A 13,514-nucleotide genomic window follows, 5' to 3' on the forward strand; every position below is an offset into this window, starting at 1 on the left:
AAAATGAACAATTCAGTGACTTTCAGTACATTCACAAATTGCACCGCCATCGCCTCATTTTAGAATATTTTCATCCGCTCTAAAACAAACGCAATCCATTAGCAGTCCTACCCATTTTCCTCCAATCCCTTCTGCCCAAGACACGCAGCAAGCTATTTCTGGTCCTTATGAGTTTGCCCACTCTGGACATTTATTCTAAATGGAATCATGCAACACCTGCTCCTTTGTACCAGATGCGTCCATTCCCAATGTGTTCAAGGTTCATCTGTTTTGTAGCATGTATCAGTTCTTCAAATATTTTTATGGCTGAATACTATTCCATTGCACATTCCCCATTTTGTCTACCCATTGATTAGCTGATGGATATCTGGGTCGTTTTTATCTTTTATTTTGGCTACATGATTGATGGTGCTGTGAACATCCGTGTGCAAGTTTTTGTGTGGGCCTCTTGATCATTACAGCAGCTCTTTAAGGTTTTAAAAACTGGTCCCAAGATGGTAGGACAAGGATTCTGGCTATAGCTGTTGGCTCCTGAGCCCGGCGTTCCGCAATCCACGTGGGCAGAGCTGAAACAGTCGCTGCACCAGGACCCTCCGTGGGCGTGCAAAGAAGCTGTCACGGTCGATGTGGCTTTCGCCGTGGAACCTGGGCCCGATCCTTACCTCCCTCCCCTTCCCCTTTCCCTCCTCCCCGTCCCCCCTCCCGGGTCTGGACACACTGCTACTCGTTGACAGCGCGTGAGAGCCGAGCACTGAGGACCTGAGGCTTGCAAGCGGGAGCGGCGGGCGGAGGTGCAAGCAGCGGCAAGCTCGAAGGGACCTGCTCGCACAGCTTCTCCGCTTGTCCCGCCCGCCTTACTGCAGCCGGGGGCCTTCGGGCCTGCACGTGGGCAGCCAGGGCGACTGCCCAGCGGTTGGTCACGCGCGCAGCGGCTCCGGCAACAGGCGGCTGGCAGGTGGTGGCCGGATCCCTCGGGCGCGCACGCGCAGGACGTGGGGCCCCCGCCCCTCGGCGCCGCGACCCAAGCCCCGCCCCCCGAGAGCGGTTCGCCGGAGCCAGCGAATCAGAGAGGCCCATACGGACGGCGGCCCGGCCCCCAGCAGCCAATCGCCACGCGCGTGAGAGGCCGCGGCCGCCCGGCGCGCGCTGGGGCGACGACCGCGGGAGTCGCTGCTGAGGCGGCCGCGGTGCGGGTCGCGGCGGCGCGTCTCCCGGGCCGGCCCGGGCTGGCGGCGGCGGGTGCTCGGCGGCGAGGACGGGCTCCCGGGCCGACGCGATGGCGCCCACCTAAGGCGGTGTGGGAGGTGACTGGGCTCAGCATGCCGGCGCGGCGGCGCGGCGGCTCTTCGCTGGTCGCAGGTAAGGGGGCTGCTGCCTCCCGCCGTCGCCGCCGGCCTGCCCTTCCCCTCCCGTCCTCCTCCTCCTCCTCCTCCTCCTCCTCCTCCTCCTCCTCCCCCTCCCTCCCCCCTCCTCCCTCCTTCTCCCTCCTTCTCCCCCCCTCCTCCCTCCTTCTCCTCCCTCGTCCTCCCTTCTCGTCCTCCTCCTCTTTAGTCCTCCCTCCTCGGTCCCCAGCCCTCCGCAGTCGCCGCGGCGTCCCAGCCCGCAGCCCCTCCGGGCTTCTCGCTCCGCGCCCCTCAGCACCCGCCTTTCACCCGCACCTCGCCGGGCTTGGCTTCCACCGCACGGTCCCGCCGTCCCGGCCTGCCCGCCGCGCCCCTGTGCATTTCCCTCATCCCACCCCATCCCAGGCTTCCTGCGAAGCTCCCTCTGCCTGTCGGTCACCCCTTCCCAGTTTCCGTACCGAGCTCCCTTGCATTTCAGTCCGCCTCTTCCCTGGACTTCCTGCCTGCTCCCTTTACATCCCAGTCACCCCCTTCCCAGCCTTCCCACGAAGCCCCCTTTACATCCCAGTCACCCCCTTCCCAGCCTTCCCACGAAGCCCCCTTTGCATCCCAGTCACCCCCTTCCCAGCCTTCCCACGAAGCCCCCTTTGCATCCCAGTCACCGCCATCCCAGCCTCCATATGTGCCTTCTGCCCCCTTCGCATTTCAGTTGTGCCCATCCCATCCCTAGCCCTTATACTTTACCCCTTGGCATTTCAGTCTCCCCCAAATCCTCGTCTAATGGGTGGGGAGTTGCATTTCAGTTGCCGGCAGGGTGTCCCTGGGTCTTGTCTTTTGGTTCCCAGATGCCTTCCTTTCCCCAACGCATCTCTTCTCATTTTCATCACCCACATTTCTAACTTTTCTTCCTTTACCCCTAAATCTTGGGTCACTTTCCTACTCTTCTGCATGCCAGATCCATAGTTTCAACGGGTAATTTGTCCTTAATTAGCTGCACCCAGAATATGTAAGGAGCCCAGCTCAGGGCCTGTCACATAGTAAGCTTGACCCATGGTGAGTGTTCACACCATCAGCCTCTGCCTCTTTCTAGGCCTCTCTGGATGGTGCCAGAAATCCAGTATCCAGAGGGATTTTGGACTCCTGTACGATAAGAGAGGTATGGGAGAAGGAAGGATGAATTGAAAAACTCCCAACACTAATGAAGGGATTACATACTGCATTTATTCAAAAGAAACTGGATTGTGCTATCTTTGTGGCTTGTTAATTGCCTTTGTAAAGAATTCTTAGACTGTTCTGGGAGCTTTGTGATATAATTACATCCTCCCCCTTTATCTCAAGTGTTTAGCAAACCTTTGTTTTAGGGAAGAAAGAGCCCCTACCTCCTGGCTGAAGCAGCATTATCTGTAAGTCTGTTGACTTATTTATCTATCAGCTAGCTAATATGAGGATCTGCAGTGAATTTTCTCCCTTTAAAAACCAAAGGAACTCAGGCTTGGAATCAGCTGCTGAAGTGATCAGAGGGGCTCAGGAGTGAAAGTTGTCACAGGTTCTGTAGGAGTTAAGAGGAACATCCATGAGTCTCTTTTCCCTTTTTGAAACACTCTTCTGTCAGTCAGAGAATGAGAGTTAGTTTTTTTAAATGAGAAAAATAAATCTGACTTTTTAAAATTATCAAAGCATAGTTCTGGGCCTTGTACTGTTCTTGCCATGTTTGTTCAGATGATTTCAAGCCTGAATCAGCTTTTCCTTCTCCTGGGCTCCCCAGGGCAGGCTGGAGAAAATCATGTCACTGAGTGCTCTGGGTTCTGTTCTAAACTTCCCAATCTAGTTTTGGTTGCACTGCAGACCCTTGACTTATCTCCTGGGTCCCACTTATGTACTAAAGTCTGAATTGCCACTCTTCTCTGACTCTTGCCTTCTCCTTTCTGCTTATTTTACCTTCTGCTTCAGGAAGAGATTAGTGGGCATCAGCTCTGACCCCTCAAGGACCTGTCATTTTTGTCAGTGCCTGTACTTTCTGATTTCTGTTCTTTCGTTGTATCTCAAGGAAAAAGGGTCCTCTTTTCTGAGACTGACATCTTGCTCTTTCCCCATATAGTCCTTTCCTCATCATGTGTACATGCTCAGGTCTCTACCTTCCAAGGCAAAACAAATCTTCCCTTGATGCTTCCCTCTTTTTATCTTCTTCCATAGCATTTCACTTGTGTCCATTTCTGTTCTGTTTTCCTTGTGAGATCACGCTTCTGTCTGTGGCTTTAAGTTGCCCCTGTGTATTAAGGTTTTCAAAGATGTGTGTGCAATCCCCGTCTCCCTTGAAGACAGGCTCCAGTTTTCATCTCTCTACTGGATCACCATACACGGATGCTTGGTTCTTCAAATGTGGTCATCGTTTCCTTTCCTTGACTCTACCCACAGGCCTGTTAAGCATGCACTGATGCTTTCCTCTTGCTGAAAGTCTTTACCCTAGAATCTCAGGGCCATCCTCCTTTCTCCTTATGTTACATCTGTTGTACTTCCTCTTGCTACCTCACATCTTTCTCTCATTGGCAGAGATTGGTTCAGGCCTTGGTTATGTGCTTCCTGAGCAGTCAGCTGGGTCCTGAACTCCGGTTTATCCTTCACACTACTCTTATGACTGGTTCCATTTCTAACAGAATGATCTGATCATGCTGCTCATTTCCTTTTTCTTCCCTTTCCCTTTCCTTTTCTGCGGTACTGGAGATTGGACCCAGTGGTGCTTAACCACTGAGCCACACCCCCCAGCCTTTAAAAGTTTTTTTTAAAAGATTTTTTTTTTAAATTTGAGACAGGTTTTGCTAAGTTGCTTAGGGCCTTGCTAAGTTACAGAGGCTGATCTTGAACTTGTGCTCCTCCTGAGTTGCTGGGATTGTAGGCATGTGGCACCATACCTGGCATCACTCATCTTCTTTTAAAATTCTCTTAAGCTCCTAAACACTTAGCATGATGACCTAGACCTACCAGAGCATCTATAGCACAGACTTATTCTCATCCTGAAACCTTCATAATCCAGAGCAAAAACCAGTTAAGGAAACAGACCATTTAATACTGTGTAATCAAGAGCATAATAAAGACTTAGAAAACTGCAGGGTGCTCTGAATACCTGCCGGGAGAGGGTGAGGAAAGATTTCTGTCCACAGGCACCTAGTACTTTTTCTGACTCCCTCTCCTTGGTTTGGGTTAGGTGACTTTTGTTTGTGTTACAGCACCGTGTATACTGCCATCTCCATTTTTACACTGTTGCAGTGATCTGTTTTCTTATTTTTCTCCCTGACTAGTTACTGGTGGTGGTGGTAAGTCCAGTACTCAAAGGAATTTCTGAATCTTTACCTGAAGACAGGTATGGGAGATGGAAGGAAAAACTGTTGCACTCCCAAGTCCAGCACACTAGATGCTCAGTAAACTAATAAAGTTTTCAGAAGGGCTGAATCTGGACAAGTGGACACTGGCATTTGGAAACAACATGTACAAAGGTGTGTGAATGCTGATGCATTTGAAAACTGGAGAAAGGGCATTAGGAAAGGTGAGGCTGGAAAGGCTTGTAGACACAGCTCAGCAATGACCTTGTGTGTCACTACAAGTTTTATCCTAATGTAAGAAATTTGTGAAGGATTTCATCCTGGAAAGATCCTGTGAGTCTGCCTTGTTCCCATCTCAGGCTTTGTGTCTTGTGCCTTTCACCTCTGCCTGTAAAATTACCTGTGTTACCAGAACATTCCTCGATGGCTTTGTGTTTCTCCATGGAGTGCTGTTCTCACCTCAGTCCCTTAGCGTGCACGTGCTTATGGTTGTTGCTGTGAAGCCCTCCCGCATCTGCCCTCTATAATCTTTTTTTTTTTTGAGGAAGGGTCTCACAAGTTGCTTAAAGCCGTGCTAAATTGCTGAGACTGGCTTTGAGTTTGCCATGCTCCTGCTTCAGCCTGCCGAGCGTCTGGGATTACAGGAGTGTGCCACCGCCTGGCTCAGATTACCCATGGCCTTTGCATTTACTTCTTTACATGTCTTTCTCTTTCTCAGTCCTAAGGACAAGGGCTTTGAAATCAAGATTTTTTTGTGTTACTGGGGGTCCAACCAGGGCAAGGCCTTGTGAGCACCAGGTAAGAACTCTTCTGTTGAGCTGTATCCTCAGCTCTTAGATGGCTTCCCAATTTCTGGTTTTGTTACTGAACTAGGGTGGTTCTGTTCATTTGGTTTTAGGACGTACAGGAGAGAAACAGATTTTAGAGGGAAAAGGGGAGATTCACTGGTATTGTCTTATCCAGAAAATATCTTGAGAGAGTGTTTGGGCCTCAAGGTGGAGAGGTGTATGGAGAGTTTGTACCAGGATGGAAATGGAAGTCTTCAGAAGTGGGGGAATGGCTTGGTCCAATGGTTGTGAATACAGGACCATCTGGGGAACTTTTAAAGGGCAAGGTTGGTGGTGGGAGGCATTCACAACAATTCTGATTCATTTGGTCAGGTGCAGGGTTGGACTCAGAAATACTTCTCATAAGGCAGTGATATGCATTTAGTACTGAGAACAGGGCCAGAGTAGGAGGAAATGGCAGTCCTAGAACCTTGAAGAACAATAGTGTTTAACATCCTTTAAAAAGTCAGAGCGAATACCATCTTCGTTGGCATGATTCCTTGCTTGTCTTCCTTACATTTTGTGTGCTATTCAAGTACCACATTTTATTGATATTATTTCCCATGAATCCATTTCTCTCTTAACTAGGAGTTTCTTGAAGTCTGGGATCATGGCTTGTCTTTTTGTCATGGCCTTGTACAGTATTTGGTATATTTTAGAAACTTGATAAAAATTGACTAAATGGATCAATCGCTAAGTAACGTACACTGGATCCTGAACTAATGGTTTTTCAAGCTGTCCAGCTGTTCCATGACTGCTCAACCAGACACTGGTTCACCTTGCACAGTGATTCTGGTTTTAAACGCATGCACTTTGTCAATCAGTGGTGGATCAGGGTAAATAGTATTTGCTCTACAAGGACTTGGGTTTTAAGGCAGGTAAGCTATGATGGTTACTACAGAGCTTCAGATGGTTGAGTCATGTAGATTTTGTTTCTTTTTTAAAAAAATAGCTCTTATTTTAGGCTTATAAGCTTTGGAATTTTTAACTAGAACAAAAACTGTCAAGTTGATAAAAGATGTTGAACAATGGCCTAACAATTTATTTTTAACCAAGAAAATTACGGGAGTATGGAATATTCACTAAACCCTCTATGTAGGTAAATCTCACTAGTGATATGAAAGACTGATTTCACCCACCCCCATCTGAAAGGGAGAGCAGCTTCCTCATGCTGCCTATGGAAGCTGAGGCTTCCCCTGTGCCCAGGGCCTGAGGGACTCTCAGGAGGCTGAGAGAGGAGATGGCCCTCACAGACCTGTGGAGTGTGGGCTACTAAAGCTACAGGTGTACATTTCCTGCCTGTTGTCTTACTTGGCTGCCTCTTCTTTAAAAACTTTGTTGGGTTTTGGAGATTTCAGAGATGGAACTTTTGAAACAATAAGTTTCTTCTGTCCTTTCAAAGTTGACTTTGAATAAAACCTATTTTCCTATGAATTTGACTCTAAATATTTCTGGAACAATGAATGGTTTTCTTGAGCCTCTTCCTCCAGGACCAGTATTGGTGCTGCCTGGTAATAGTGGGGAGAGGAATATTTTGTAGTTCCCAAATATTTAATTATTATAGGAAGCACCTACAATTGCTAGTGTATTGATATCAACATATTTTATAATTTCTCAGGACTAGGATATAAACTGGAATGCTTAGTCTTCTTTGTTTTTCTGAAGATTTTTTTTTTTCAGCTCTTTCTCTTTATGGAATTTGAAATAGTTGACAATTCTTTTTTTTTTTTTTTTGAAAAATATTGTGCTACCTTCTCAGACCTTCATGGTTTCTGATGAATTCATACTTCCTCAGGTAAAGTGTCCTTTCTCACCAGCTACTTTAAAGCCTTGTTTCTTTAGTTTTCAGAAGCCAATTCTGATGTGTCTGTTATGTGGATTTCTTTGGCTTAATCTTATTCACAGTTCTCTTTCAGTACATGATTGATTTTTATGTTGGCATCTGATACTTGTTTTCTTCTCATTCAAATTATGATTTTCTTGGTTCTTGGTATGTTGAGTGATTTCTCATTGTGTTGTGGACATTTGGGATATTATATTCGGAACTATATCTTATAATCTTTCTATTTGTAGGCAGTCACCATAGAGGGATTAGCACATAGAACCCAGCCCCCTATTTTTTTTAACATAATGACTTTATTGAGGTATAGTTTGCGTACCATTCATTCTTTGCTTTTAATATATTCACAGAGTTGTGCATCTATTCCCACAGTCTGTTTTAGAACATTTTCACTACCCAGTCAAGAAACCAAACCAGACACTTCTCAGCCATCATCTCCAGTGCTCCCACCCATCTCCTCTGTCCCTGGGAAACCTCAAATCTATTTTATGTCTCTTTAGATTTATAGTATAGAATAGCAGTAGCTATTCTGGACATGTCACTTGATGAAGTCATACAGTGCGCTGCGCTTTGTTGCTGGCTTCTTTCACTTAGCGTTCACAGCTCTCTTCCATAGTGTAGCATGTGTCAGTATTTCATTTTTTCATTTTTTCCTTCCTAAATCAAGAAGTCATTAATTCAGGGATGGGGTTGTGGCTCAGTGGTAGAGCGCTTTCCTAGCACATGTGAGGTCGTGGGTTCAGTCCTCAGCACCACATAAAAAAATAAAGGCATTATGTCCATCTACAATAAAAAATATTTTTTTAAAGAAGTAGTCATTTATTCAACTAGTAATTGACCACCTAATATATAGGCACTATGATTGACTGATGAGGCAGTGGTGAGCAAGAAAAGTTACCTGCTCCTGTGTAAGAGAAAGGCATTGCAGGTGAGCCTGCAGATAAAAGTAGCCATCCACCTTTAGTGCTGAGGATCAAACCCAGGACCTCCCTAGTGCTAGTCAGGTCTCTACTACTGAACTTCATCCTCCCTCTCAGAAAAAAGTAGAGCAGTTGATAAGTGATGGGCCAAGTGGTTTGGATAGACTGGGGAGACCTCTTGTGAGAGGTGACACATGGCCCAAGATCAGAATGACACAAGAGCAAGCGAGCCCTACAGCGATGGACCAGCTGAGGAGTGTTTCATGCAAGAAGAACTGCAGAGAGTCAGGAACAAGCTTCATGTTCACAAAGGAAGAACATGAGAACATTGGTCCTGGAGGAAAAGAGCAGAAGCAGAAGTAGTCTTAATCAGTGAACGATGTGGAGTAGTCCATGGAGATGCTGCGTTTTGTCTATCCGTGATCAGTTGACGGGTGTCCGAAGTTTTTCCACATTGCCGTGGAGAGCGCTGCTGTGAACGTGCATGCCTGGGTTTTTCTGTGGACGTGTTTTCTTCAGTAGCATGATCGTTGAGTCATATGAGAACTCTAGAACCGACAGGTTGACATTTTGAGGGACTGCCAGACTGTTTTCTAAGTAACTGCATCATTCTGCATTTCCATTGACAATGTATGAGTATCTGTTTTCTCCACTTCCTTGCCAAAACTTGTCATCATCTGATGTCTTGATCCTAGCCACCCTGGTGGGTGTTTAGTAGAATCTTGCTGTGGTTTTGATCTGGATTTCCCAGATGGCTGATGTCGAGCATCTTTTCTTGTGTTTTTTGGCCATTTGTTTGTTTTCTCTGGAGAAATATCTGTTCCCATTTTAAGATTTAGTTGTCTTTTTATTGTAATATGTACATATACAACTATAATACATACATATACAAGACTAATCTCTGATCATACTTCCTTTTTTAAAAAACTTTTTTTCATTGTAAATGGACACAATACCTTTATTTTTCTATTTATTTAATGTGGTGCTGAGGCTTGAACCCAGTGCCTCACAGGAACCAGGCAAGAGCACTACTACTGAGCCACAACCCCAGCCCCTCTGATCATACTTCTTCCTTCCAAACTGAGGGCCTTTTAATTTATTTTTCATGTGTTGTTGCCCTGGCTAGGACCTCCTGCACAATGTCGAATAGCAGAGGTATGAATGGATATTGTCTTTTGTTCAGGGCAGTCATTGAGTGTGAAATTAGCTATGTACTTTTTTCTTGGTACCAGAGATTAAACCCAGAGGCACTTAACCACTGAGCCACATCCCCTGCCCTCTTTTTAAAAATTTTTTATCTTGAGACCAGTCTCCCTAAGGCTTAGGGCCTTTCCAGTTTGCTGAGGCTGACTTTGAACTCATGATCCTCCTGCCTCAGACTCCTGAGCTATTAGGATTACAGGTGTGAGCCACTGTGACCAGCTTGGGCACTTTCTCAAATGTCCGTTCTACTAGGCTGATGAGATTCTCTTCTGTTTCTAGTTTATTCCATGTGTTTATCATGAAGGGGTATTTTGTCAAGTACCTTTGTGCCTATAGATATGACCATGTGTTTTCTGTCATTAATGTGATGTATTTCATTGGTTTTCTTATGTTGAATCAGCCTTACAGTCTCAGGATAAATCACCCTCATGATATGTAATCTTTATATATGTAATTAGGTCAGTTTGCTGATATTTTATTGAGAATTTTTGCATTTATTTTTTATAAATATTGATCTGTAATTTATTTTTGTAGTATCTTTTTTTAGTTTTGAAATCAGGGTAAAACTTGTCCTCATGTAATGAGTTCAGAAGTGTTTCATCCTCTTCTATATTTTAGGAGAGCTTTTTTTTAAAAAATAGGTTTTAAAAATAGCTTTTATTTTTTAAAAGTTAATATGTGAATTACAGGAAAAATAAATACACAAGCAAAGAACAAAGCCATGTAGTCATCAGCAGCTTAGTTGGATGTGTCCCTCCAGGGGTCTAGAAGAACTTGTTAAGAATGAGTGTTAATTCTTTAACATTTGGTAGAATTTGGCAGTGGAGCCATCTATTCTTCACTTTTCTTTGTGGAAAGGTTTTTTTTTTTTTTTTTTTGTACCAGATGGACTTTGGTTCAGGGCCTTGCTAAGTTGCTGAGGCTGGCTTTGAACTCACAATCCTCCTGCCTAAGCCTCCCAAGTCACTAGGATTATAGGCATGTGCCATGATGCCTAGTTGGGGGAAGGTTTTTTTTTTAATGCGGTACTGGGGATCGAACTCAGGGCCTTGTGCTTGCAAGGCAAGCACTCTACCAGCTGAGCTATCTCCCCAGCCCTGGGGGAAGCTTTTGATTACTTAATTTAGTCTCTTGTTATAGAACTATTCATATATTTTTTTTTTTAATTTCTTCTTGACTTGATTTTGGTAGTTTGTGTCTTTTAGGTATTTGTCCATTTCATCTAGGTTATGTAGTTTGTTGGATTACAGTTGTTTATGATCATTTTTATTTCTGTTAAGATTGTTAGTTATGTCTGCCTTTTATTTATTGCAGGTTTTAGTAATTTGAGTCTTCTCTCCTATTCTTTGTCAGTCTTGCTAAAGAACTGTCAGTCTTCCTGACCTTTTCAAAGAACCAGCTTTTTTTGTTGATGCTTTTTGGTGTTGTATTCTGCTGCATTGATTATACTGTCGTGTTTATTATCTCCTTCCTCTTCTGGCTTTGGTGTGGTGTCCTCCTTTTCGAGTTCCTCAGTTCTCCTTCCTTCTTTGGCTTTGGTGTGGTGTCCTCCTCTTCAAGTTCCTCAGGCCTTCTTCTTTCTTGGCTTTGGTGTAGTGCCCTCCTTTTCAAGTTCCCTTGGGACCATGAGGTTACTGACTCGGAATCCCTCTGAGTGTCGGTGCTCGCCGCTGGAAGCTTCCCTCACAGCCCTGCTTTTGTTGCATCTGTAGGTTTTGTGTTGTCATCTCAAGAGTGTTTTGTAACTTTCCTTGTGATTTCTTTTTGGCTCATTGGTTATTTAGGAGGGTGATGTTTAATTAAAATGTATTTTTAAATTTTTCAAAGAGTTTTTTGGTCATGATTTTTAATTTTCATTGAATTTTCAGTAAATATACTTTGTATGATTTCCATCGTTTCAATATATTAGGACTTTGTTTTAGCCAGCTTTTGTTGCTGTGACTACAAGACCTGAGAACAGTGATTTTAGAGGAGGAGAGTTTATCTGTGGGCTCATGGTTTTGGAGGCCTCCGTGCATAGACAGCTGGCTCCATTCCCCAGGGCTCAAGGTGAGGTAGGACATGATGGAAGAGGGTGTGGTGGAGGAAAGTAGCTCAGGACATCACACCAGAGAGCAGAGAGAGAGAGACTCCACTCAGCAGATAAACTGTCTACCCCAAAGGTATGCCCCTAATGGCCTACCTCCACCCACACCCTGCCCACTGTCAGTTACCACTCAGTTCATCCCTGTTTGGGGATTAATTTACTGTTTGGGTTAAGACTGTCATAACCCAGTCATTTCACCTCTAACCCTTCTTGCACTGTCTCACACATGAGCTTTTGGCAGACACCTGATATCCAAACCATAATAGACTTGTTCTGTGGCTTCACACAAGATTTATCCTAGAGAATGCTTCACGTACATTTTAAAGTAATGTACAGTATGCTCTTGTTGCCTGGAGAGTTTTATACATGTTTGTTAGACTTAGTTGCTTTGTAGTCTTGTTCATGTCCCATTTTCTTGCTGATACTTTGTCTAGTTATTTAAAATGGAATATTGAAGTTTCTTACTATTATTGCTGAATTGTCTATTTCTCACTGTAATTCTGTCAGTTTTTGCAGCACGTTTTATGGTTCTAATATTAGTTACATGTACACTTAAGATTATTTTGTGTTTTTGATCAGTTACTAGATTCATCTCTTCCAAAATGTATCTTTTTGTGTCTAGTAACAATTTTGTCTTAAAGTGCATCAGATTCAGTATTTTATACAGAGTCCAGGGTCTCTTGGTTACTGTTTGCATTGTATACCTTTTCCCCTCCATGACTTTTTGCCTATTCAGTTTGGTCTTTGAGTATCATGTTTTTCATTTTTTGTTTTTGGCCCATTCTCAATCACTGCCTGTTAAGAGTTTTTATTCCATTTACATTTAATGTAATTATTAGTATATTAGGATTTATATCTACTATTTTACTCTTTGTTTTCGGGGTATGTTTTTATCTTTTTGCTTATCTTTTTCCATTGTTCTTTTTTGTATTAAATATTTTCCTGTGTACATTTTAATTATTTTGTTTCTTTTACTCTGTAGTCATGTATTACTTAGTGAACATATATATATATATATTTTTTTTTTTTGGTACTGGGAATTGAACCTCAGCCCTTTTTAAAAATGTTTTATTTTGAGACAGGGTCTTGCTAAGTCCTTAGGGCTCCATTAACTTGCCGAGACTGGTCTTAAATTTGCAGTCCTCCTACCTCAGCCTTCTGTGTCACTGGGATTACAGGCCTGTGCCACTATATCCAGTGATAAAGATACATTCTGAGAAATGCTTCACTAGGTGATTTTGTCCTTGTGTAGACATCACAGTGTTCTTACATATGATGTTGTAGGTCAGTCTCTCAGTGTAGCCTTGTGTTGTGACCAAGAGACATGGCACAGATGGGACACAGGAGGCTGAGCTGGTATGGCAGTGCACACTGCTCTGCAGTCAGCTTACACTGTTAAGGAGAACAAGGGTCACATTCTGCAATGACAATAAAACAAAGTACAGTAAATACATACGGCATGGACGTAGTCATTATTGGATTTTATGTGCTCTGCATGGTTGTATGTGCCAGACTTCCACATGACTGGCAGTGCGTAGGTCTGTCTGCATCAGCCTCACACCACCTGCTTGAGGAGTTCATTGTGCTATGACACTGTGATGGCTCTGGTGTCACTAGGCCGTGGGAGTTTCTCAGCTCCATTGTAATCTTTTGAGGCCACTGTTGTCCTTGTGGTCTGTTGTGGACCAAAGTGGTGATATGTGGCCCTTGACTGTACTTTTTCATTTTACTGGTGATTAGAATTGGTAACCTAAAACAATATAGTTTGGAGTAATACCAACTTAATTTTAATAGTGTGGAAAAAGTTTGCTTTAATAAAGCCCTGTTCATTTCTTCTTGCTTCCTCATTGAAGTTATATCTTTAAATTTTTTTTTTATTAGTTTTGATGAACCCTATATATTTATTTGTATGCAGTGCTGAGAATCAAACCCAGTGCCTCACGCATGCCAGGCAAGTGCTCTACCCCTGAACCACAAC

At 44.0% G+C, this 13,514-nt stretch overlaps 1 protein-coding gene across 4 annotated transcripts in view; it reads left to right on the forward strand.

The window, feature by feature from the left end:
• Positions 1–1,132: 1,132 nt before the first annotated feature.
• The window catches only part of Tpst1 (tyrosylprotein sulfotransferase 1), a 90,618-nt gene continuing 78,236 nt past the window's right edge, over positions 1,133–13,514 (forward strand). For 3 of the 4 annotated variants that reach the window (XM_047533838.1, XM_047533836.1, XM_047533840.1), the window contains exon 1: positions 1,133–1,359. The gene's annotated coding sequence lies outside the window, so the exon portion shown is untranslated. The remainder of the gene's footprint in view (positions 1,360–13,514) is intronic. The other variant, XM_047533841.1, reaches the window with a different exon arrangement.

The sequence above is a fragment of the Sciurus carolinensis genome, chromosome 18 (assembly GCF_902686445.1).
Source record: "Sciurus carolinensis chromosome 18, mSciCar1.2, whole genome shotgun sequence".
Taxonomy (NCBI): domain Eukaryota; kingdom Metazoa; phylum Chordata; class Mammalia; order Rodentia; family Sciuridae; genus Sciurus; species Sciurus carolinensis.